The 27,174-nt window shown below is 38.6% G+C and overlaps 2 long non-coding RNA genes across 4 annotated transcripts; both read right to left on the bottom strand.

Annotated features, from left to right (window-relative positions):
• Positions 1-540: 540 nt before the first annotated feature.
• Positions 541-17,700, bottom strand: LOC142601742 (uncharacterized). The gene is made up of 4 exons (XR_012835328.1): positions 17,611-17,700; positions 15,158-15,369; positions 6,744-6,842; positions 541-4,328 (listed from the first exon to the last, which is right to left on the bottom strand). It is a non-coding gene; the product is annotated as an uncharacterized LOC142601742 (long non-coding RNA).
• Positions 17,701-21,548: 3,848 nt separating this feature from the next.
• On the bottom strand, positions 21,549-26,771 carry LOC142601743 (uncharacterized). 3 transcript variants are annotated; one of them, XR_012835331.1, is made up of 3 exons: positions 26,699-26,771; positions 22,231-22,632; positions 21,549-21,663 (listed from the first exon to the last, which is right to left on the bottom strand). It is a non-coding gene; the product is annotated as an uncharacterized LOC142601743 (long non-coding RNA). The 3 variants fall into 3 exon arrangements; XR_012835329.1 differs by having other exon boundaries at positions 26,672-26,716; XR_012835330.1 differs by lacking the exon at positions 26,699-26,771 and adding an exon at positions 23,457-23,665.
• Between the last annotated feature and the right edge of the window lie 403 nt (positions 26,772-27,174).

Raw genomic sequence — 27,174 nt, 5'->3', positions numbered from 1 at the left:
GGAAGGAGAATAATCTCGCTGTAAATGGGGCTTTACAGGGAACCGTGGCTGAACAGCAGAAGGGCTGCTCCTGCCGTTTGTGTATTCTGCAGCAGGGCTGATCAGCTTTTATATGGAAATTGAGGGTACGGAGGGAGAACTGTTCTGCAATCTTATGAGAAACAGCGGTGAATGAACTCCAACGATTGAGAGTTCGTGCTTGGAGGTCTTTGTGGTGCCCACTTTGAAAGATGTGTACGCGTGACGGGCAGAATCACGGAGGTAAAGCTAAACCAGGGCTGCACAGAACAACTGTTAGACTCGACAGGGGAAGAATTTATACCGATCTTTGGAAAAACACATGTAAAACAAGTGTCCCTAGAGAGCAATACCATTTTATATTAGCAGCTGGCAGGCAGTGAGGTAGTGTGAGTAGCGTCAGTAATGTGCACACAGCTCCCCGCCCCCCCCCCCCCCCCCCCCCCCCCCATATGTGGAAAAGAAAGGAAAAGCAAGCAGACTACAATATTTGGCTGTAGCCAGCAGCTGTCGGAGGAGAGATCAAGGCCTGGTTCATCTAGCCAAAGGAAACACAGAGAAAAAGTGTTTTATTTCTCCACTGGGGATTCACAACCTAGAACCCTATCATAAACGTGTTTGTTGCAAAAGAAAGCATCTTTTTTGCTGAAAAAAATGTTTGGTTTTAAGGACTTCATATCAAATGATCTTTATAGTTGATTTGGTTTATGGCAAGTGAATTTAGCTGGAGGAGAATCTTGTTCCTTAGAACCAAAAAACATAGGAAACATGGATTCATCTCAGAATACAAAATGAAAAATTATCCCAAAAGTTTTATTTGAAATCAAAGTCTATTACAAATTCAGTGGACTACCACAGTCCCTGAACAGATAAGACTGTGACTAGAACAAGAAAATCAGATTCTAATTAGAGACAAACGATTAACTACAACAATTCAAATGAAGCATGAGATCTGCAAACATTTTGCTTTCAAGAAAATTTGAGTAGAGCTGTAGCAGAGCAACTAGTGATCTGAAGATGTTTAGAGATGCTGTCCATTATACATGGATTACCTATAATCAGCATCCTGGGCACTGGAGCTGCCTCATGAATGTGTGTGTTCTATTAGTTCAGCTGCAGCACCGTGGAGGTCAAGAGTAAATGCTTACCAGAAAAATGGATTTACTGTCTCATAACACCATCACTCCTGATAATTCAAGGAACATTTTTGAGAATGCTGGGATATCAATGTTATTTTAATGTCTATATTATGTGCTTGACAATTTAATTATAGATTTTTCTAAACTGAATGCTGCTCTGATGTTAATGTTAATTTTGAAAGTTGGTTGTTGGGTTTTGGGGTTTGATGTGGGTTTTTTTAAAGTTCTAGCTAGTGCTAGGTGGAGTGGGAGAATACTAGTGAATTTTTTCTTAAGCAAATGGTAGGCCTTAATTCATTAAATAAAAGGATTGATGGTTCTACTGGATGAATTAGAAAGATAGGCTTTTAAAATTATTGTCTTTAAGAAAATGATTACTCTCTTCCTCCTATGTCCTCACTCTTGCCTCATTCCATTCAAAATACCTTTGTGCCTAATGATTAAAGGTTGTCTGTGAATTAAGATCTGTGCATTATTTCTAAATGATGCAGAAAACTGTTTAAAAATTAAGATTTTGTAATTAAGGCAGAATAATTTATGTTGCTCTAGAGAAAAGAATCCTGTCCATGTTTGTGACTGGTTTTAAAAAAGGATTCTTAGATGGTCACTTAAGCAAGACTTTCAGGTCAGTACTTGTGTGCCAGGCACAGATAATGCAACCAGGCATCCAGAAAATATGATCCTGGGGGCCCGATGGGCAAAACTGAAGAACACTTAGAGATAAACTTTAGTTACATGTACTCTGAGCATATATCTGTGAACTTTATACCATGCTGAGTTAGACTTACTAATTTATTTATCTCAAGCTAAGCATCTGCTGAAATATCCCTTAATCAATGTCATTTAAGGTGTACTTGAGGGCTTCCCTGAAGATTATTTTTAATTCTTAATTTCTATTTTAATCCCTTTCCATTTATCATTTGGTGGCAGAGCACCTCTGCCTGAAGAATGAAAAGGACTAGCAATCAAATAGCAGTTCCTTCATTGGCTTAGTTTATATTCATATATAGAGAGAATTTTAAGTGCATATAATGAAATTTATATATTTACAATACATGAACCAGCTAGTAGTTGCTCTTGAAAGCATAATGAATTATACAGGAGCTTAAAAGACCTGAAAGTCCATTGCAGTTGTATTAATATACAAGCTTCCAAGCATGTCTAGTGCAGGAAGAAAACAAACACCAAAAAGAAAAAAAACTCAGGCCACTTATCTCTAGAGAACAGATTGTGCTAAGACACTGTTTTTCTATATAAAACTGCTTCTTCAAGGGGGAAAAAAAAAAAAAAAAGAACGCTAGCCCTGCAAAAACTGCATGGAGCCACGCATAGAAACAAAAGAAACGGGACCCATGGAGCATTCTTGGACTTTCCTGCCTGTGTTCCAAGCAAAATTAACAGTGGAGAAAAGGGAGTGGAATTACTTAGTTTTAAGATAAGTGAATCCTCTTTCTCAAAGTATTTTTAAACTTTAGATTTTTTTTTTTTTTCCACTAGGTCAGAAAAAGAGAAGCACTGGAGAAAGCAATGACAAATTGCTGAAGTTGAACTGCAGAAGACAAGAGAGAGCTAATTATCAGAGTAAGGATGAGAGACAAATAGACCAAAAGTCTAAATGCAAGCCTGGGAATGACAATAATTCAAGAGAAATGAGGCAGTAAAGAGAAACTTGAAAGAAGGCAGTTCTATATTCAGATTTAGAAAAAAAAATCTCAGATGCTAGCAGGATTCAAGAGACAATACCCCAGATTCACAAGGACTGGAGTTCAAGCAAAGGTTTGGGAGCCTACACAAGATTTTTCAGTTGAAATTCTAGAAATTTGGAACATCCAAAATACAGAGGAGGAGGAGGATATGAAGAATCAAAAGCAATGCTGAACCCATACTAAACCAATCAACTATAGTGAGGGGGCGGGTAGGGGGAGTCACACAAATGGCATTTTTTATTCTAGTGATGAACCAAGCAAAACACCTTTAAGATTAATGTGGTAGCTGTTCAAAATCGGACCTTTCATTTATAGTTCTTGATTTTTTTTTTCTTATTGAAAACCTCATAGATGACAAATTTTTTTTTTGCCAGAAGGTTATAATCAAGGACAGAATAGACATATGGTAGATAACATAAGCAGTCAAATTAAAGCCTATCAAAGTTATATATAACTTCACACAGCATTAATTCTCAGCATAAAACATCTGTAATGTACTGTGAACTAAATTATGAATATTCAATTCCATCTTGCTTTAACTTTATTAATAGTATCAATATTTACTATGCCATATGCAAAGATAATTAGAATAATAGCATTGCATTAGTATACATGAGCTGTCTTCATTTGCATGGATCATAAATGCTTTATAAAGCTTAACAATGAGAACACGTAGGTCAAATTCTGTTTCAATTATTCAAGTCAATTTTACATTGGTTGGATTTGCTTGAGTTTCAAGGTATGACAGAGAATATACCTTGTTATGATACACATGGGAATCACTTTGTTCACAAATGAAGTGCAACCATCCCTAGAGTGAACATCTGCTGTTTTTAATAGCATGCTGCAGCATTACACAAGATAGGAATCACACTGTAGACTAACTCTTGAATGACCAGGCTGTTTCTAACAAACAAAGCTTATCTATCACATGATAGTTCTCCCAATTTCATTTCTTCTTGATAACTGCTTGGCATAAAAATGATACACAGTGGTGTTTAAAACACTATAGATCTCCTGGTGGTAAGCAGAGCTGAAGTATTGTGATACCCACTCACAGATTGCATTTTAGGAAAGCAGTGTGTCTTGAATTGCAGAATTTTCAAAATCACAATCCTGGAGAGGATAAAAATTATCTGTAAATAATATTCCAGGAAGAAACAGCAAATAAGAAAAACACTAGTGAAGAAAAAATGTTCATTATGTGCAACTTGACCCTATTTTCAAAGATATGTGATGTACCATTCCATTTGCCTCCAAATAAAGAAAACCACAAATTTAAAAATTTGTGAAATATTAAAGAAATAGTGTTGGCTTCTATTTATTTGCCCATTGGTGTGACAGATACTGAAGATAATGCAGATCCTGTCACAGTCTGCATTCATCTCCATGCCAGCCTCCTTCATGAGGTAATTTCTTCAGACAGTGAAATCCTCTCAACATTGGTGGGCAAGCTTCGCTCTGCCTGTGATTAACACAAAGGAAGAACATCATTATCTTTTGGGATTTAAGGTTATGTGTTCACAGTTGAAAAGTATGTAACACAAATTAACCCCCTCACACATAACACACGAAGCTTCTGAATTTTCCCACATCCAGAATCACATTTCACTATTAATTTCCCTGTCCCTATATGGTTGCCTTTCTCCATTCTTGTACTCAGCAATAAATTTTAAGAAAATTATATGGACTTATTCTTAAAAATTGGTGCAAAATAAATTCCTCCAATTCTTAATATTCTTCCTGTTCTTTTGTGACTCTCAGCTGTTTAACCACTCTCAATTATGTAGAAAAAGACTTGATTGTGCACCCTAAGGGAAGCATATAGCTTTTAGCCTTTCTGCAATCTTGTATATAAATTGTATAATTTTTTTTATAAGGCTATATAAAATAGCTGCAACATGATAGTTGATTGGGGCCTACAGGAAACATGGTGAGGGACTGTTTATCAGGGAGTGTAGTGACAGGACAAGGGGTAATGGGTTCAAGCTGAAGGAGGGTCGATTTAGATTAGATGTTAGAAAGAAATTCTTTACTGTTAGAGTGGTGAGGCACTGGCACAGGTTGCCCAGAGAGGTTGTGGATGCCCCATCCCTGGAAGTGTTTAAGACCAGGTTGGATGAGGCTTTGGGCAACCTGGTCTAGTGGAAGGTGTCCCTGCCCATGGCAGTGGGGTTGGAACTAGATGATATTTGAGGTCCCTTCCAACCCAAACCATTCTATGATTCTATGATTTCCAGAGGGATGTCACAACTTAAGCACCAGATGGGCGGGGGTGGGGGGTGGGGTGGTGTTGGTTGGGGGGGTTTTGTCTGGTTTTGGAGGTTTTTTGCAAGAAAAGGTTTCAAATACAGTACCAAAGAATATTGGCACAAAAACACTCAGGAAAAAAGGGGATTTGAATGTGGCACCAAAATTCCTCACATGTTAATGTGAGAAAAGCGAACAAAATGGTGCCTGCATTTACAGAGGAGCCCTCACAGCAAGAACCCTTCTGTAATAGCTTTGGGCTTGCTCCAGCAGCATGTTCAGTCTCTTTCACTTGATAAATTTTTGGAGGTGGTTCCACACCTCGTACAGATGGCTACAGATGTCTTACTACAGCTTGCAACAGTCGAGCACCTGAGAATTTGGATATTGGTTAACCATCAAATTTGAGTGTGTTGTAGGGAACTGAGATATTGAACAGCTGTGCACACAGAGAACCTGCAGTTAGTATGTGCTATTTGCAAGGATGTATGGCATGCGCGAGTCAGATGATCCCACTACCTCCTATATAGAAATAATTTTTAAAAAAAAAGGTTGAGGTTTACAAAGCTTCAAGTTCTGTAAGGCTTATGAATGCTACCAGAAATTAATGTACAGCTGCTGGTTGGGGAGCAATTGGGTGTGTGTTTGAGGTGTCTGCAAGTATGCAAAGAATCTTCCAGCATCCTCTAAACTGAGTATTTGAATGTTGACTTTTTGCTTAAAACACAAATTGAGACCAAGCAATATGACCCAAACCAAGACCAAAAAAGTGGCTCCAAAGCATATACTAGTTAAACAAGAGCACTGAATATGGCAGTTCTTGCCATCAAGTTATTCCTGAAATGTTTTGAATTCTAAAAGGGTTGAACAGATCCTTGATCCTAGAACATGTACGTGTCCAAGTGTGGAAACTCAGTTTGGCAGATTCTTCTTTGCCAAACCAAGTGCAATCCCCACCATCCTTCAGATACTCAAGAAGAGTGAGCAGTGAGGAAATAGCTGGGAGCGCAGCACCGTCAGTCCAGCACGACGGTGCATTCAGTGTCCGTACAGGCTGTATGGGGGACAAGTCAACACAAATCTAACTTTACAGATATGTGTTTATCCTCATGCCTGGTTATATGACTGTGTTTCTATTAGCTAATATCACTCTTAATATCACCAAAGATGTACTGAGGAGTTAACAAAAGGGAAGTGTACAAAGAAAGGCATTACCTATGACACAATATCCAGAGTGAGCCTAGGGAGGCTGATGGATTATTTCAACTTCTGTTTCCCCTCTAGCCTACTAAATTTGTTTGTTTCTGGATAAGCCCAAAATAGCTGATCACAGGCAAAAATGGGAACATCTTCCTTTAGTTAAAGGAGGAATTTTCTTGGGAAAAGGTGTCCAATTCCAAATATCTTTCTACACTAGACAGGTTAGCACATAGTACATTTGGGAGATACTGGTTGCCTACTGTAAGGGCTGTGTTTAACATCTGAGCTAACACAGCATGTCTTATGCTAAAAAAAAGAGTACTAAATTATGGATGAACATTTTCATTCTAATGAAAACATTGTAAGCTGTAGCAAGAAACAGCACTAATAGTAAACAAAATAACAAAAGTAATAAACCAGTAGAAATTACCTGAGAGCACCATTAAAAATATGCAGATCATAGCATGGTTGCAGTTGTAATCATCATAACTGTTTGCCTCCTAAAATGGTCCAGAAAATCATAGAAACACTGTTGGGGAAAAAACCCAAACAAGACTGCTAACTTATCTTTAACAAATCAGTTTAAAAAAGTAATTTGAGTGTGCCAATAATGAGAGATAACCAAAGGGCACAGGATGCAAACCTTAGAGAAAGCTGTGAGAAGCTGAACTAGTTGCTGAGCCCCTTTCTCCCCCTAGGCTCTGAGGTATCGCACAGCAAGAAGTAATAATTAAATTACTCACAAACGCTTATAAGGAGAGGGCTGTCAAGTGTTCTCTCAACAGCACAGTCAAAATTAAAAACCTGTTTCTTTTCTGCTATGGGCATGAAAGAAGAGTGAACATCTGTACACTCAAATTCAGAAAGCAACTTTCACCTTAAGGGCTATAACCCACGCTATGCACGCCCCTTCCTAGCTTAAAACCCTTATCCACTAACAACAAAGATTGTGACTAACAGTGTATAAGCCTTGTCCCTATCTGCCCTCATCTCCTTGCCTATCATCTCTCCCCAAATCCTACAATCTGAATAATTATCTTATTCTTGTTCATCTGGTCATTATCAGCATTCAGGAGCTCTGGAAAAAAAATCACTTTTGTCCTGAACAGACACGTTGAAGCAAAGGTCATTTTGCAGGACCCTTTTCTAAGTCACTGGGGAGTGATGGAGGATTGTGAAGATATTTTTTTAGCTTAGTTAGGAACTGAAATCACATTTAACTAACTTCCTCCAATTTGCTTGTGTTCTAAAAAAAGAACCAAACAAAAATACCAAAAAGGCATTTTTACGCAAAGGTATTTATACCCAAGACGCAAAACATACTTTGCACGTAAATTTTTTTTAACCTGTTTCACTCATAATCAGCAGTTCCTTAGAAAATTCCATTTTCCTTATTTCGAATAATTGCCCGAGAACATCAGACTGCTGTGGCACGGGTAAAGGTCTTTAAAGCCACTAGCCCATCCATTTCTTCTCCTGCATCTATGCTACAGAAATTGCAAGAATCCCCAAAATAACCATGACTTTCTTGGGGCTAAAAACACTGTCACAAAAGTTTCACATCTAAGAAGCATTTATGTGCATAATTGTAACGCTTCTTTTTTTCACAGCTCTGATGTAGAAAGAAACAGAGAAGGGTATATTTCTTGTATCAAAAGAATCAACTCCAAGATCCTGCCGTAGTATCCCACTATGTGGCAAAGCAGTGAATGCCTATTTCCTTTCTAATCTGCTACCAAAGGGAAAGTGAGACAAAATGGTCAGTGGGGTAAATGGTCTGCAAGGCCATGGGTGTAATGTAATCCCCTCGTGGAAGTTTTGAAATACTTAACTGTGGATAGTAAACATGAAAAATTTCTATTTCTAAACTAGAACTTTTTACCTGAGGGCGCAACACCCATTAGAAAATTATGTTAATAGAAATGTAAGGTTTGGGGTTGTTTGGGTTGTGGGGTTTTTTTAAACAGTGGATTTATCTTTTCACCTGGTTTGGCTTCTGTCTCTGCAGTAATATCCTTACTCTCTCCTCAGTCAGATTTTGGATCAGACTGTGCACCATTCTGGGTAGCAGTTCACCGTCTTTCCTTCCCCTTTCACTAATGGTGTCCCTGCTTGCCCCTCAGACCTATTCTAGTGCTCTCCTAAGTAGTTTAGTTTCTGTTCTGTGCCTGCCAAAGGCAGCTCAACTTTGTGCATCACAGCTGTAGCTGCCTCACTCTCCACAGGATCAATAACTTACTGCATCACCTGCTGTCCCGAAGCTGCCCTACTTATATACACCGCCTGCTCATTTTACCCTGAAAACCTTGCTTCTCACAGCTCTTGGTAGCTGTTGCCCTCTGCCTATAGCTGATTCTTGGTTCCTAACATATCCTATCTTTGATAGCTGAGCTTCTCTTCCTTTCAGCATCTCTTCTCCTTTGAGGGGAATAAAAAGGGACTTTTGCCCTTGATTGGTCCAGGATTTGCAGGTGGTCAGCACGTCAGCCAGAGCAACAGCCATAAAGAAGTCCCACTCAGCAAGTCAGCCGTGTTATACACGTGTGGGGTTTCGACTGCCAGCTGTGCATCACTTTCACAGCACATTGTAAAGTGCCGCAGCTATGTCTGGGACTCACCGTGCACAGCCACAAAATCACACCGCGGCCAATGCGCAGCTCTGGGTCAGGTCAGGAACAGGTGCCTACAGGAGGTGTACGAAGAGGACAAACTTGTATTGATACGGCTCCTGCCATACTGTTTCCAGCAATCTACTGTTCATGAACATCCTGATTTTATTTCTTTTAGCTTGGTTAATCACATTTGAAACCTGGTAACCTATGAATCTCTGTGGAATCCTGTGAAATGTGGCAATTATCATGGCCTATCATTGTCAGCAAATAATTAACTCAGTTACTGCTAAGCAGAGCAAGTTGTGCTTTCTCCTTCACTCTCTCAGTTGTGAAAATGCAGCCCATTTGTGAGTTACCTGAGGCTATGGCTGCCACATTTTGTCTTTGCTGATCTGTTCAATAGCTTGGGATGTACTGTGCTAAACAGATAAAATGTTTTGAAGCGAGTGGTTTGGGAAAAAAACAAAACTCCACAACCCGCAATGCAGTTATATAACTGAGGGGGTGGGGAAAAACAAAATAAAATATAAACTAAAATCATGAAAATGTAGAGTTTGCTTAGATTGGCCACTTCCATGCTAAACTATCAACACAACAGAAATGTTTCAAACATCATAAGCAATAGGGGCAAAGAGTTACATACATTATTTAAAAGGTCAGTGATATTGGCTTCAGAAGTACGAGCCCAAGACAAGGTGAAAAAAGATCCGCTTAGTAACAATTTTTCAGAAGAATATGAAAAGTAGAAATGATTGCAAAAGATAAAAATTTCAGAAACCCCACCTGTTTGTCTTTTTCTTTAAGCCTGCAATACCTACAATTGCGGTAGATTAAACTTTGTACTAAAACAGTCACATTGCATTGCATACCTCTCAGCTTCAGGGCTTAAGAATGCTCCCACAGCGTTCATTTTTGTTGTGCTTAAATTAATGGTTTGCTTCCTTGGAAAACAAAGCATAGAACTACATGACACACAGTGAAAATGTACAAATACACACTAGCATAGTCATGTGGGCATTTTTGGTTTCTCTTCCTCTCATAATTAATCTTTTTTTAAAATATTTTTTTTTCAACACAGTAAAGACCGTAATTCCCTTCCACCCTCACATGCAGATTTTTTGGTGATTGAAAGCTCTGTGGTAGCTGCTTGGTGGTCTTACACTATTGTACCCTGAGCACATCCCACATCACATCCCAACAAATGTGATATAAAAACATCAGCCAAAACATGCAGAAGATTCATATAATGTGAAATACCTTCTCTAGAATCTAGATTCTAGGATAAAAAAATTGGCCTGAAATATTTTTGATATATACTGGCATGCATATACATACACACGCACACACATATAAACACACATAGACACGGTTGCAGAGCTCATGCTACTCCCATTCTGTACCAAAACCTCCATGACTGTCAGTTTGATTCTTCACATATCTAACCTCCGGCAAAAATAAGATTTTAAAGAAGTGTACGCATCTGTTTATTTGCCTTGTCTGATAAATGTGGGGGGCAAAATATCACCAGGTATAATTCCACTGACTCTAATGGTTCTGTGCTGTGCACACAATTTGGCCTCGTATGTGTTAATTAAGTGCATTATTTTTGTAAGGTTATGAACATTTTTAATATTCTGAAAAACTGAGAGAAATAAAGGCAAATAGCAAGATGGGCGAGAGAGCGAGGGAACATCCAATTAAGAATGTCAAAAGGATTTAAATGCTCTGCTTTCAACTGCTAGAACTACTTATGTATTTGGAAACACTGGCTGAAAACTTGTCTACCCTCCTTTAAAACCCATCATTAAATGTCACCGCTCTCGTTGACTTCACTTAGAATACACTATGTTTTCCTTTCTGCTTAATGGAAATATATTTAAAGCGAGTTTTAAAACACATTTTTCAGAACGTATCTTAACATAAGAAGCATAAATTGGCAATTAAAAACAACTTTTCTTTTCCTCAGATAATTTCAGTTATTTTCCAACTGTTTAAAGTTTACAGTTAAAAATCATGAACCCACTTTTAAAACACAACTGACATTGTCCCATGTTGAATAATGTGACTACAAAACCAGAATCATTGTAAACTGATTTGCAAAACAACTTGTTTGATTGACTGTTATATGGACTCAATACATTATGATGTGTATGATGTGTTGAAATATTTCTTAAAATTCTTTGGATTCACAAAACAACACAAAAACAAACAGTCATATGAGTCCAACAATCTCTGATCTACACAGAAATAAAATAGTGTGTACACTAGGAATTCATTCAAATACTGTGAAATTTTTGTGATTTGATATTTCTTGCTTATCAGTGCACCAGGGGATAAATCATAGCATGTTGCAAGGTTAAAATCTTCAAACAAAGATTTGTGGATATAGCGTTGCATCTAGGTAATTAAATATTTTAATATGGGTATTGCTTACGGGAGAATATTTCCTGCTTATGAAAATCATTTCCTACAACAGGTGAGAGTTTTTTGGTTGGTTTGTTTTTATTAGCTGGCTACTATATGAACTAGACCCGTGCTTTTCTACTGTGACAACACATTTCCGACAAAACTGATCGGACTAGATCCTTGACGTATAATACACTCTTGTAGGATTTTAGAGATTCCAGTTTGCAAAAGGTGATGAAAATCATGTAGCACGTCTTTCATAACCTGATTATACTAGTAAGTCTTCAGTATAAATACATATTTTCTCTAAAAGAGTACTTAAAATAATTACAGTAGCTATACCTCTACTTACTTATCTGTGATTATGAACACCAGATACTAACTAAGGCTAGTCTGAAGATGCTAGTCATTTCATCAGCTCAAAAAAAGCAATTGGTATTATTCATTGGATGATTATAATTTGCCTGCATTTTACATCTCTGTAACCATATTTTAAACTCTAACCTCTTTGCCATATTCTAACTTTTGTTTGCTGAATTTTGCCATCCCTGCATTTTCGTTTCATTTACTTACGGCTTTGCTCCACATCTTCCTCCAAATATTGTTTTAGGGGCTGAACATCTCACTGATTGATCAGTATGCTGAATCTCTTACTTCAGTGAAGGATAGTGATCAGACAGACTTTGATGGCATATCTTCTCTTCTGGCATTTCTCCTAGGGTGATGATCTGATGCTTGTAATGCCTTGTTCCCACTTGCAACGTGTGGATAATCAGTCTTTCCTACCCTGTGAGGTACTTTGAGATCTGCATATGAATGATACATTTAAAGAGAGTTATCTCACTTTGAGATAATTCTCATGTTCAAAATAAATATCTTTGCTCTTTTAGGATTCAGAGGTCAATGGCAGTGAAATGAGCTAGCTTCTCTCAGAATAAAAAAATTCTCCACTCAGTTAACAACAAGGAAAGGATTAGGCAAGAAGAATTTAATACCCAGGCTAGAATTTTGTCAGGACTGAGACTGATATGTCTATGTCTAAATTCTTTTTTCTAGCAGCAAATTGGCTGGATCTTTATGTTGGATGCCTTAGCAAAAGACAGTAAATCTGGTTGCAGAGCAGTGACAATGATTCAGACCTAAATGAGGAGTAAGTGTTTATCTGCTGTTACCTAGATCAGCCTGTGAGATAGCAGATCCTTCATCCAAGTATTGACCTGATTTTATCCTATTTTATTAGTTCAGACATGAAGGGTTACAAATCCAAGGCTCTCAGATAAAAATTAGTTACCGAAGACTGCAAACTCTAGAGGTGTTAAGTCTGTCAAGACTCTAACAGACATGTTTGTGACTGACAAGCTGGGCTTATGAAGTTTGTAAATTTGGGTTTGGTTAATAATTAGTTAAGGAAAGGTCTTCTGCTGAATAATTCTAGAAGCTTTGCATAACTTAATATGACGGAAACAGTGAGACAGATTTTTAGGAGATAAACTCACCTTTTTCATTTTGCCCTTTAACATCCGCAAAATTGAGTAAAAAGGAGTAGAAATATTCTTTCTTTTTTTTTTTTTCTGAATTCATCTGCGTGTACGGTAATCGCTGACCTAAAAAAACCTACACCAACATATGCTGTAGGAAAAGCTTCAAGCAACCTCAGCAACACTATGCAAATTTCAGTAAAACATCTGTTAAGTAAGACTCAATTATGGAATTGATGTGATTGACAAGATGGTAATATTATTTTCATAATAAATTTATTTCCCAATTTCTGTTAAAATGAACGTCCAACAGCTTCTATGCTTTCATTGTCATAAGACTACTGATGTCAGGTTTTTTAGTTCATTTTATTTGCTTCCTAACCAACAACCGTGCTGTGTGCTAACGATGCAGAATGGAAAGCGCTTCATTGCTATTTCTGGCGACAGTAGAACACCACGTTGATAAGAAGTTGTGGGTATTTGAAGCATCAGGGTTTTTTTTAACTTTAGACTGTTTTCCTCAGAGTAACAAGGGGAAAATAATTTTTGTAAGCTATATTGGATGCTCATCTGTCAGGTGCTCTACAAATTCAGGGTTTGGTTTGTTTTTCTAAACCAAGCATGGGAGACTTTGGGTTGGGTCAGTATAGTTCTGGGACAATGGATTCTTCTGAGTACATACAACTCCTGTACTTAAACTGCTTCATCAAGAGATTCAGAAGTTGTTCTTTTATATATCCTTTTGTTGGTTCTACATAGTAGCACCATAGCAAAGATCACAGATATTAATTCAACACACTTACTGTGCAACAGGATGCTAGACTTGTCAGGCATAAAAAATATCCACTTCTTTACTCCTATTTTGTGTTACATTTGATAGCACTATCCATGCTATTTCACCAGTATAGTATACTTTTTCCTTTACCTTTATGTTTTCAATACGACTCATTCTTGCCTTCTACTCTCCCACAAAAGGGTAGAGTGGAATAAAATACTTCTGTTCCGCCCATTTACGTAGTTAGGAGCTCCTGCTGAGACATTTTTCATTCTCAGGTGAGTGATGTAGGGGCTGGGAACTGTACTGATTTTCTTGTACAGTTATAATATGCAGCTCCATAAAAAAAACAAACTCTGAGGCTGTACTTGCAGTTGGAACTATGTGATTTAAAATACTTTGATGATATAGGACTGCATAAGAGTATCCACTATTTTTTTTTTTTTTTTTTTTTTTTTTTTTTTTGTGACACAGGTTAACCACCAAGTTCATAGCAATTTTGACTGGAAAGTAGCAGTATGCTTTCAATCTAAGTTCAAAGTCTGAAAGATTTTCAAATTATCAGGACTTAACGAGTGTCTATTGAAAACAACTAACTAAACTAAAGGAAAGCTAGCTAATATGTTAAAACATTTGAGCAGAAGCACGTGGCTGTACCAAAATGGCCCAATCCAATACTTTATCTGGTCTAATCAAAGCTAGCATTTTTACTAAGATGTATTTCAGTTATATCAAGATGAAGAGGGTGAAATACAGAGTAGTCATATAATTGATCCTTCCATGAAAGTCTTTGATTATTACAGTTATGGCACACTCAGAATTGAAATAAGAAATTCTAGAAGCCAGGTGAGGAAGCAGAATGTTGTGCTTCCTTCTTCCCCAAAAATATGTACAAAGGTGCTGAATGGCTAACAGGAGGTCTGGAGTAGCTATGGACTGCTGCAGGAGGGCAGGGCTGTTCCCAGCATCAGTGCGTGGAGAGGCTCGGGACAGATTTCACTCTGCCCTTGCGTCCGTGCCAGAGCTAATTCTGGAACTGGCAAAGCAAGAGGAAAGAGTGCAAAGTGCAAGAGACATCTGTCTCCCTTCTCCCATATCGTGAGCTCTCTCGCTCTGGCTGCATAGAGGAGTCCTTTCTGAAGCCTTGCTGTACGTGTTGTAAGCTCAAGCGGAAGCTCCTGGCTTGGCAAGCACCAAGTTCCAGCTCCCCGTTGAGGCTCTATAGGTACAAATTCAAGTGGTAACATATATAGATTAAAAATACAATGTTCCTTCAGCATATTTTTAAGTTGAAAACAGACTGGCAATGCTCTCTACATTCAATACCTAAGAAAACATTTCTCCATTCCTTCCACCACAGATATTTTTCATCTCTTTCCTTTCAAGATCAAGCTACCTCCTTGACCTTCCTGTAACAACACACTTGAGGCTTTCTGGCCCGCTGCTGCTGCTGCTGCCGCTGCATAGCCTAAAGCAACTTCCCAAGCCTTGCCTGCACTGAACTTAGGCTTTCACCAGCCTTCCTTCATGTGTTACAACACCCTCACCAACTAGAAGACCTCTTTGAACTTACGCATTGCTGCTTTCAACAAAGACCAGAGATGAGCTCTGAGATCGGAAGATGCTGGAGGGGTCGTGGTAGCGGTGGCGAGTTGTCACGTCTCTCTCTGCTGGCATTAGTCTTTAGTTTTCCACATCATGCATAGTCATAGTTAGATAGACAGCCTCTTCCTTTATCCTTTCAATTCATTGCTGACATCCATACGTCCTTAAGAAAATACTTTCCTGAAGCCCCCCAGCAAAAATCTAAACATTAGTTTTTCATTAAAAATAGAACCTGATTAGTTACCTATTTAAGCAAATTATTCCAGGCTACATTAGTGCCAGAAAATTTATATTACTAGCCTCTGTTCCTCTTCCCCCAACAGTTTCTACTGTCTCTATCCCTTTTCAAGTATTTTTTTCAAAGTGCCCTATTTTTTTTTCAAGTAGGAATAATTTCCCTAAGAAACAGAGACTCTTAATCTTGCATAAATACCACTTCCTTTCAGTGTATCCTACTCCCAGTACAGGGTCATAGTCTAGCAAAACAACTCAACATTTTGAAATTAAATGTAAGGAACCAAAAAATAATTAGCTGGCAAAGATATTATTCTAACTAAAGCTGTTGTTTGTTACAGACTAACTATGAATAAACTCTGAATGCAGTCCCATTTTCCATAATACAAGACACAATAACAGGTATCTCCCCTTCCTTAAAAAAAAGTGATTTTACTGTTAAACAAACAAAAATCTTCAACAGGCATTATTTTGGCTTTCAAATAACTCTCAAAAAACAAAGGTCTCCAACAGAAGCATATTGATAAAATATGAGTTTCCCTACCAGAGAAATATTGTCTGGAAATAATGGATTAGGTTTGTGTTGGTTTTGTGTGGCAATTTTTTTGTAGCGGGGGGGCTACAGGGGTGGCTTCTGTGAGAAGCTGCTAGAAGCTTCCCCTGTGTCTGACAGAGCCAATGCCAGCCAGCTCCAAGACGGACCCGCCGCTGGCCAAGGCCAAGCCAATCAGCTCCTCTGTGATAACATATTTAAGAAGGGAAAAAAAAACAGTTAGAGAGAGCTTTTTGCAGCCAGAGAGAGGAGTGAGAAGATGTAAGAAACTCTGCAGACACCAAGGTCAGTGAAGAAGGAGGGGGAGGAAGTGCTCCAGGCTCTGGAGCAAGATTCCCCTGCAGCCCGTGGTGAAGACCATGGTGAAGCAGGCTGTCCCCCTGCAGCCCATGGAGGGAGGATGAGGGGGTGTAGCGATTCCACCTGCACCCCATGGAGGACCCCACACCGGACCAGGTGGAGGCACCTGAAGGAGGCTGTGGCCCTGTGGGAAGCCCAGGCTGGAGCAAGCTCCTGGCAGGACCTGTGGATCCGTGGAGAGAGGAGCCCACGCCAGAGCAGGTTTGCTGGCAGGACTTGTGACCCCGTGGGGGACCCACGCTGGAGCAGTTTGCTCCTGAAGGTCTGCACCCTGTGGAGGAGACTCACGTTGGAGAAGGTCGTGAAGGACTGTCTCCCGTAAGAGGGACCCCACGCTGGAGCAGGGGAACAATGAGTCCTCCCCCTGAGGATGAAGAAGCAGCAGAAACAACGTGTGATGAACTGACCGTAACCCCCATTCCCTGTCCCCCTGTGCCGCTGGGGGGGGCGGAGGTTGAAGCCGGGAGTGAAGTTGAGCCCGGGAAGATGGGAGGGGTGGGGGGAGGTGTTTTAAGATTTGATTTTATTTCTCATTCCTCTACTCTGTTTTGCTTAGTAATAAATAAGATGAATTTCCTCTCTAAGTTCGGTCTGTTTTGCTCGTGATGATAATTAGAGAATGATCTCTCCCTGTCCTTATCTCGACCCGTAAGGTTTTTTTTTTTGTTGTACCTTTTCTCCCCTGTCTAATGAAAGAGGGGAGTGATAGAGCGGCTCTGGTGGGCACCTGGCCCTCAGCCAGGGTCAACCCACCACAGGTTGATTAAATATTACAGCCCATATAAATTGTTTTACTGAAAACATACCTATAGAAATTCATTTAGGTGAACAATAGTTTAAAACAATTCAAATTTTAATTAAAAGCATACATTAATATGTACGTTAATGCTTTCTGTTCGATCTAGGTATGACACCTGAGCACTTAATACTACCTGGCACTGGGGCTAAATGCTGAACGCCTTATCATCTCAAAATGAAGAGCACTAGGTCCCACTGTCATTCTTCAATGCGTGGAAGTATAGATGCTTTCTACTTCAATGACCCAAAAACAGGAAAGTACTCTCAGTTGTCAAGGTAGAGTACACTTGCTTTTCTACAGTCTCTCTGTGGTCTCCCCAAAATAAATCCTAAAACACTGCAGGTTTTAATAATCTTAAATATTTTATTTTTTTAATATAAAAATCAGCTATGATGATGAAGTAGCTTCCAGGTGGGGCATGCCTCTTCCAGCTGTGAGAAAATTATAATGATGTCTTAAAATTCTTTCTACATACTCTGTGTCTCCTCAACAGATATCTTCTGTTCTCTCCTCCTTCCAGGGAAAAGAAAATTGAGATCTTCAGTTCTTTTCACATCACTACCTTTTATTATGTCCATCCATATGCAAAAAAAAAAAAAAAAAAAAAAAGGCAAATAAGTGATTTTGTGATAGGAACTCAAATACTATCAAGCTGTTTCATCCATTCCAAGCTGACACTCTCTTTTTTTTATGGCTATGGCTAAAATTCAGTTATAGTTATTTCCTTTTAAAATGATGAATCAAGCGACAACATAACCCGCTGTTCAAGCACATGAATAAATCAGGTGATGTCACATCTCATGTTACAACACTTGCTCCTACCTCCATCACCCTCACCCCAAGAGGACTACATGCTAACTGCAGAAGATGTGTAACGCCAAATGCTGTAACCTTTAGTCAGTTCTCATGTTGGTTTTAATGTTACCTTCCAGTAATAACCACAATTCCTGTGAAACATTCTGTACAAAAGCACTTGCCTAAGAACCGTTCTGTACTACAGCGTGTAACCACCAGAGCTGGCGCTTGTAACAGAGCGCGTGTCCGTTCCCAGCAGCCCTCCAGCTGCGGTCGGGCAGAGTGCGAGACCCCGCCATAGTGGCCAGCCCACAGCAACAGTGGGTTTGATGGCCCATATTCAAAAATGAAATTGTATTTCATTTTTTCTCTTGCTTTTTCTGAAGCACACGCATTGCAGTAATGCATAGGTAATATTGTAATCTCATTAGTGCATGCAGTAAAAGAAAGGAGACAGCACTTATTTCTTGTCATTTGTCTTTTGAAATTGTGGATCAAGAACTGAAGAATTTATTTCAGTGGACCTGGATTAATTCCACTTTAATTCAGATATCTAACTGCAACAATTATTTAGGAACTTAGCTAAAGCCCCTTCCATAGTGAATGGAGTCTGTGCACTGACACCCATTTGTTGCATCGATGTGTTCACAGTGCTCACCGCTTGGGATCTCTCTGAGCTTGGGCTTAGATGTCGAACCTGTGCCTGGGACTCTTACCAGACTCTTACTCCCTTTATTCCCAGAGAGAAATAGTGATTCATCAAATGTAAAGCCCATACCTAAAACAATAAACTGTGCTCTGAATCTGCCTGGTTTGTTTCACTGGTTTAAAAGGTTAACATATATATAGATATTTACAGTGTACCTCCCCCCCCCCAAAAAAAGGTAAAACCTGAACCTGACAGCATAGTCTCTGTGCAGTCCTTCTAAACATAACAGCAGTACAATAATGGTAAATTATTACTATTATTATTCAAATATAAGAGTACATTTAAGGTGTGAGGTTTTCACACAGTTTTGCCATCCTCTCTTTTGTCTAAAAAGTGCCAAGCTAAGGTATTGTAAGTCTAAACAAAACAAATCATCCCTATTGTTATTTCTACATCAGCTTTTACTGCTGCAGGAAAAAGGAAAGGGCCAGATTGACATGGAGAAAATCTAAAACTAACCTTTATTTTTTCCATAACCAAACTTAACCTGAACTGTTTATTGCTGATACTATAGCAAAATATACCAGGTGTCAAAGTACAAGTCCAGCCAGCGTTAGCTATCTCTATTTTCCTGACAGAAATTAAAAAAGAGAGTATTTTCAGGGGAAGTTCAGAAGTAAAGAGCAGAAGCGAGCATGCAGAGAAAAGTGGAGATTGGGCTTTCTCCCACCAGAGAATCTCAGCAGCCGGAGCGGCTGCGCAGAGGGCACAGGCAGCAGAGCCCTGCAGGACACGGCAGGACCCTACCACCTGCGGATCCGCAGCTCCCGTCGCATTGCTTCGCTTCTCTCTCTCCAAGTAAAGCAAGCGAAGGCAAGGAAAGAGAGTTTCTTTTCTTTGCAAACGAAGTAACGGGAACTTCCTGAGGAGTGCTGACAACAGGAGCAACAGAGGTTAGGGGACCTGGTGCTAAAGAAAAGAGTTTATACTAAATTTGAGAGACATGGAAATTTGTTCATGATATGCTTTCTGAGCAGTCAGCATAACCTCTGGGTAGTGTCTCCCAGCAGGAGATAAAGCCTATATGTTTTTTCACACTTGAGCTTATCTATCATATTTTGTTTCCTTGATATGACATATATGTTGTCTCTGATATTTGTCTTGTAATTTATTGTTTCAAGTAATGTTGTGGGACTCCACAGTCTGACATTACTCTGGGAAAAAACAATACCAAAAAAAGCCAGGCACACATAAACACACTAAAAGAAATTTACACATTAAGGAAAACTACTACTTCTTTCTTCTTGATAGTTAAAAGGGGTGATTCAGTACTGGAAAGGAAAATCCAGTTCTACTCTGAGGAAACAGAGCGACCTTTTCAGTTCATAAATGACAAGCTTTCTTATCCTTACCATTACTTTTCCCTTTCAGATTATCAGGAAATAACTATTATTATAGTGTGATAATTTAATCCTTAACTACATGGAGTAGCTGTCCAGCAGTACATCACGTCCACAATAACAGGTTATACTAACAATCACATCTGATCAGTACGATCAGCATATTGCAAAAAATATGTTACAGAAGATGCCTGAATGACTTTACTACCTGGGTTTCTAGAAATGTATGAACTGCTGCCATGAAAAGTGAGGTATCACTCCCATAGGAAACTTCTGCTTTATCTTCAAAGGTCCCTCCTTGTTGAAAACAGTGTGGCAGACTGAAGTTCATTTTATATTAGCCAAACACAGAATGATTATGAACAATCAATAAGTTGTGGCTGAGAAATAGAGTAAACACCATGATTTATTAGGCAAGTTATCTACATCCTGTTGATATGTAGAAACACAGAGCTATTTACTAAATTTCTGTTTCTCAGTTGGACCTCGGTTGTAATCAATCACATTCAAGAAGCAGGAATATAAATTTGGGACTGGTGCTGGAAATGCTATTTAGAGTGACTTGAGAAATGAAAAGTATATTTTTACAAGAAAAGACTGAAAAAAATGAACTTGTTCAGACTAGAACAACAGAAGCTGAAAAATAAATCAGGGATTAATACTATGGAAGAGATCTGTACAAGTTTACAAGAATAAGTGATTATACAGAAGTTTGCCATGCATAAATTTAGTATGTAAAGCAGAAGCAAGACTCTGGAAAAGCCCAGTGCACAGTGGAAAAAAGAACCTCAGTGATTTTCAGATGGTGCTTGGTGATGTCATGAAAGAGATCGTTGGATGCCCCAGCTCCCCAGCACAGGATGCAGGTCCTTTCTGAGAATACTGACCTAGCTCTCTATGATCAACTTATTTGTATTTAAAACCCTTCATTTATAAAACTGCTTATATCTTTATTCGTATCTTAAAATTGTTGTGCCGTTATCATTTGTATCTTAAAAGTGTTCGTATCTTTAAAACATGAAAGAGCCTTTACTCTTATTTTTTTTTTATGGTTTTTTTTTTTTTACTCTTCTTTACCCTTTTGCCCAGCATCAAGGGTTGGAACGGCTCCTGGAGCCAGCAGGAAGGGAACCCTCTGTCCCTGAAGGCAGTGATACACTCTGCAGACCTGAGGGGGAATGTGAGGGGTTATCCCACCGACGGGATGGGAAAGTGTAATCCAGTGCGTATTGACTCTCAAATACCAAAGGTGGGGTTTACGATCTGTCTAACCTGGCAAAGGAAAAAGTTACATTTAGGTGTTCTCTTTCCTCCTCCTTGGGATGGCCAAGGAGGTTGAGGGCTTTGCTGCAGGCATTATGCTCTTCACTTCTAAAACTCAGAAGGAGCTTCTCTCTTATCAGCAGCTTGGTTTTAGACGGCCTTCTGTGTTTTGACATCTCTCACAGCAATTTTATAATCATTTGTGAAATTTAAGCTGTTATAACCAGGCACAAAGCCAGTACAGACAATTCAGTAGAAGACCTTATTATCCAGAATTGCTAATTATACAGATTAGTAGCTTATTTTACTCTCCTACCTTACTTAGAGTATAATGAGGATGGAGCCTTTGATGCCCAGCAAAATGAGAAGGTGTTCCTCATTCTTCAGCTGTTTAGTTCTCATATGAAAGTCACACCTGCAACTATAAGTAGATCAGAAATATTTTATGGAGGCTGAGATTAAGAGCAATTTGTCCTGGAAGATGACCTGGGTTGAGCGAATAATCCTTGGATAGCTGAGATGCACTGATAAAGAGGCAGCCCAGTTAAACCCTTTTGTTAGTGTCAAAATGATCTACGGACAAGCAATCTTTTGAGGAATAAAATAATGGTTTTAACAAAATATCAATCTGGTTCTAGTATGGAAGAGTAACATCTATTTTCTCCTGGAATCAAAAAGACTGGTCTGCAAAGGAGCACTCTTGGATTAATAAAGGCAAACTCTTCCCCATTTTTAATTCCTCCATCTTATTATTCTAAATGCTAAAGTTTCACTAATTTCTGAACTTCCTTTTGTTTCATTTGTGAAAGATGGTATAACATTGATTTATCAAGAATGTTTTCTAACCTTCAGGCCAAAAGAAGGTTGACCAGTTTAAGAAATTTGCTTTCCTTGTTGGATATTTTCTTTTTTCCCCCACAAGCATATTTGTTAGTAAGATCTTCATTCTAACACCTAATGGTCTAAACCTAACAGCAATTCTCATTACCTGCTAATTTCAATGATGCTCTTGAATTTGCCTCTTACAGTTAGCATCTGTCCTGAGAGAACATAAAGTTGCCTATCCAGATGAGAAACTCCTCCTGGGTGACCGATGTTCCTCTGAGTTTGCTGGGAGTGGAGCACTGGGCTGGAGTAACAAGGGCTTGGGCTCCTTCCACCCCTTTAAACTCTCTGCCTCCTTCAGGCAGAAGTCGATGACGTCCATTTGCTTTCCATTCGTGAAGACAGCGGTGTATTTCCCTGAGCACACCGTAGCGTGGCAGGCTGGAGCCACCTCCGACTTCAGTGTTCCTCACCATGCAAGGGAGCACCAACCTTAGTCAGGTCTGGCTCTCACTTCACAGGAACGGCTTCAGTTTCTTCTTGGAGTCAAGCTGCCTACGAGAGACTATTGTGGGACATGTTGCAGTAAAAGGTACCTTTAAAAGAGAACTTGCTTTTTGTTATAATACATTGTTAAAGCTAGAGATTTCCAGGCCTGGATACCATCCAATTTAACACATATGCGGAGTCCAGGTACTGAAACGATGCACATTAAAAACCTGGGGTGCACCAGCACAGAGAAGCCCAAAATACCCACTGAGTATCCATTCTGTGTGTACGGGACACGCTCCCTCTCGCCCTGACCACAGATGGCAAAACTCCTAACAACTGTCAGGGTAGAAAATTACCAGCAGCAAATGGTGCCTAAACACTCAACTAGTATTACTAATATCAGGAGTCAGATTAAATGATCTGCTGTATTAGGACTGAGTTTTAGAAGAAGATGGAAAGATTTCCCAATTGTAGGAGAGCTCATAGAAAAAAAAAATTGCAAAAAGCCTACAGTAACATTTGGGAAATCAAGGAAAGTATAGGTTTAAAACAAAATAAAAAGTATACCTTCAAAAACAGACATAAAAAGTTCAAAATCAAAAGAAGTAAAAGGAATATACAATGAAGTGAAACCTAAGAAAATTCAGTAAAACCAGTATTTCTGTTTGGAACTTAAGTAGTATATCGCCTTATAAGCTGAAAACGCTTATAAAATTGTATAGACTTTAGGAATATTAAAATACTCCACCCTCACTCCTCTAAAAATATATGGCTTTGAAAACCAGTAAAAATCACAACTGTGAAATAATTTTCACTCTGTAAAGAGAAAAAGAGACTTAAAATAAGAATTATTTCCCCTTCTTAATTCAGTTCTAGGTATGTTATACAATGACTTACTGCTATGGATCCTCCAAAAGTTACTTTTGTACATCAAATACAAATTACTTTCTGCTCTCAGTGGTTTTTGTTTTTTTGAGGGAGACAGGAGGAAGGGAGAGGGAAGGTTATTCTTAGATTCTTTTATTAGTTCTTTCTGGAGAATTACGTTTTTTTTTAAATGCTCTCATTGACATAACACATTATGAAGCATTGTGCTGTGAAGTGTAACATCAGCTTGTATCAGTCACAGTGCATTACTTTACATGCCTAGCCTAATGTGTCACTGCACAGTAACAGCAGAAACATCCTACATAACTGAAAGTAGCAATAGCTTACAGATGAAAATATTGTAAAATAATTTTTGTACCCAGAGATACTGCTTGTATAAATATGCTCCTAATTCTGAAATGTAACACAATTTACACGCAATTTCCCTAGCACAGCAGGAGGTTATCTGCAATACAAATGCCATCAGAAAACAGACCGTCAATAAAATTCTAGCAAAAGGAAACATCTCCTGCGCCTATTTTAGAAATATCTACATATTGAAAAGTAGCTTTTTACTTTTCATACAATCCTCTCACAGTCAAATCTTTTGGAGAAAAATTGCTGCTGTTATGGATAAGTCTCTCCGCATTTTGCTTTGAAAACCTTAAAAAGGAAGCATGCCTTTTCTGTTAATTTGTAGATATAAGGAGACTATTTTTGGATTGACTAACCCACTCTGCTGCTGCTCCTGTCCTCACAAGCTGAAACCGGGTTTATTTTTAGTTACATTTTTACATCCTCACTCTACAGCAAAGGATGTAATTTAACCCTTCTGTAGTTACGTGTTTTCAGACAAGGAGTAATTACTATCTAGGCATACAAACTTCAGTATTTTATCTAGGTACCATTAAATGGGTAGCCAAGCCCGTAGGCAATACTGTACTTTCGAATTAATAGACAAAAGTTACCAAAAGATATTTTTAAAACAAATGTAAGTTACCGTCTTTTCTTTTAGGTGTGTGATTCTCAGATTTGAAGTTGGGTTACTGATTGAAACAGATTTGGTGGTAAGCTGTGACACAAACAATGAAAAGCTGTCTTGAAACTCAAGTTAAAAACACCAGGCATTTAGGTAAGGGGTAATTTTTCAAAGTGTCAATTACATTCTTCAATAAGAGAACCATTTATCAGTTTTCAAGACTTTATGTTTGATCATAAGTTAGGACTAAACATTGCTTTATAGAACATGGTATTCGATGGTTTGAGTTAAGCATAGAGTCATACAGACCTCTGTTTTATTTCCTTTTTCTGCCCAAGTTATTGCTTGTACGTTTGTATTTAATAGTAGTCTTACGTACATGTTCTTATTAATTGAAAACTGTAACAAGGGTTCAACAAGGCCCATTGAATGTTGCTGTCACTTGCAGTAGGCTGAACAGTCTGGTCCTCTCTGCTCAGCTGAGCGAGAGCAGAGCTGGTTTCACAGCTTTCTACTTGAGAAAATCCTCCACACGCGTGCTAAGTGCCATACACGTGCAATTAAATTGTCCTTGCTCTCAGACTGCACTCAGTCCTCACCCATCCTGCACTATGCTCAAGGAAGGCTTTCAGGTTGGGTAATTGGGCATTCTTCCCCCATTTTCTCAGAACAACTCCTCTTTTGGTATAAGAGAAAATACACTGTTGTACGTACTCGGACTAGACCATAAGGAATTGATTCTTTCTTTCCTATTTTTTTCATTTTTAAGCCTCTGCATTGAAAACATGCGCACAGCTCACCATAAAGTGAGCTTGGTCCCCTCCCCATAAAGAGGAAGCGCTAGTATTGGAGTTGTGAAGTGTCTGCCATCCTCAAATCACCCCCCTCCCCAGATGATTTAACTCCGCCTGTGATTAGCAAAAGTGATTTTCTATACGATTCCTAAAATTTAAAGCGCATTCAACAAGTTCAAACTAGCTGACACATGCAATTTGTCTTACACTATTACATTTCACCTCAATAAATACACATGCTTGTCTCCAAGGATCAGAGGACTGAGTAACTAGTGTCAAACACATAGAAAAAACAAACCTTTTTGTATGCTCAGCTTACAGAAGCACAAAGGTTAAACTACATTAACGTGTACTTTTGGAAACAACGTGTCTTCTGTAGCTGCGTTAAAGCTGATTTTCATTACCACATGAAAACAACACAGTCCTCTAGCCATGTTAACCAGATTGTTGGGTATTTTTCCTTTCCTAATGTACACCAACTTTTCCGTCTATGGATATCAAAACCGTATTTACAACAATTTCTAGCTTCCAAAATTATTTCAGTGGCAACTACTGAAAATTAATGTAATCTTTGCACATACTCTCACTTTATTATCTATTATAACTTTCAGTGTGAAATCAATGCTTACGTTTTTTAATCAGCTCTCCAATGTCATATAAGGAAGCATAAAAATTAGATTCAATTTCTATAAAAGCCACTTAGATTTTAATTGCATATATTCATGACACTACCTTATTTAAATCTTTAGTATGAGTTCTGTTAGGTGGTAGTTTATCAATGATTGACTAAAATCTGAAGAGTTTACAGCTGCAGTTTATTTACATATGTGTACAAATTTGCAGTATGATTTACAACGTATTTCAGATAACTCTAGGAAAGAAAAGTTAAGTCAATGACCCCGCTATTACCAGCTTGTTCCTCCTAAAACATATTCCCCATCCACTAATTGCCATAAATATTCTATAATATTTTTAATTAAAAGAATCAGTAAGCAAATCTTTTTCTTTTTTTACACTGATAATTTTCAGTAAACATAGCAAATACAGGACACTTGAAAGGACCAAAGTGCTGGCAAAAACAACATCCCAGAGGGATTGTCAAGTGAAGTTTTTATGTGCTTCCCAAAAATTTACCTTCGCCAAATCTTCATTTGCAAGACACTGAACCTCCCCACCTCAGAGTCCTGCTCATTGCACAGCCTAGATTACATTTTTTTTAAAATAACGGTTTTTCTGTTTCTCTTGATAGTTTGAGGCATCATTTCATCACATAATGCACACTGGTGAAAATACACTTCATAGAACTGGCAAACTCATATTTCAGTAAACGAGCTTGCCTCCAGGGCAATAACTAATTAACAGCCAGACACAATACTCCAGCAGCCAACTTTGACTTTTTTTTTTTTTTTTTTTTTTTTTTTTGCAGTAAGTATACAATCCCTAAACTCCAACAATTAGTTAATCTTCCGTACTTTAGGAGCTGACAGTTTGTTACTCACTGCGATGATGCTGGCAGCTTCAGCCCGGTGTCAGCACGAGCAGCCTTCCTGCGTTCCTACCTGCCAGGGGTCGTAACCACCGGCTGATGCAAGAATTGCGACGTCAGGCAAGTTGAAAGGGTCTTTAAACAAATAATGAGGGCTGGTGACAGTGCAGTTAGCCAAATACTGCCTCTGTTCAAAACCAGATCCTGTTTTCAGCATACTCATGAGATATCGGAGGCCCGCCACAGAAACTAACCCACAGTTCACTATTTCAATGTGTCTTATGCCAACTGTAACACTTGACTGTAACATTAGGACTTTCTGAGCTGAATTTTCCCTTTAATTGACTTGCTAAAAATGAGATGAGTGTACCAATGTAAGTACCTTTATCACAAAATTTTTACCTGGAAATTATGTATTTTGAAAGCTGACTGCAGCTCTGTGAGTGTAATATTGGGAAACAGAAATACAACTCAGCTGTCAAAAATTTA

This window comes from Balearica regulorum, chromosome 4 (assembly GCF_011004875.1).
Source record: "Balearica regulorum gibbericeps isolate bBalReg1 chromosome 4, bBalReg1.pri, whole genome shotgun sequence".
Taxonomy (NCBI): domain Eukaryota; kingdom Metazoa; phylum Chordata; class Aves; order Gruiformes; family Gruidae; genus Balearica; species Balearica regulorum.
Note: the sequence above shows the minus strand (reverse complement) of the source record. Positions and strands in the feature narration are given on the sequence as shown.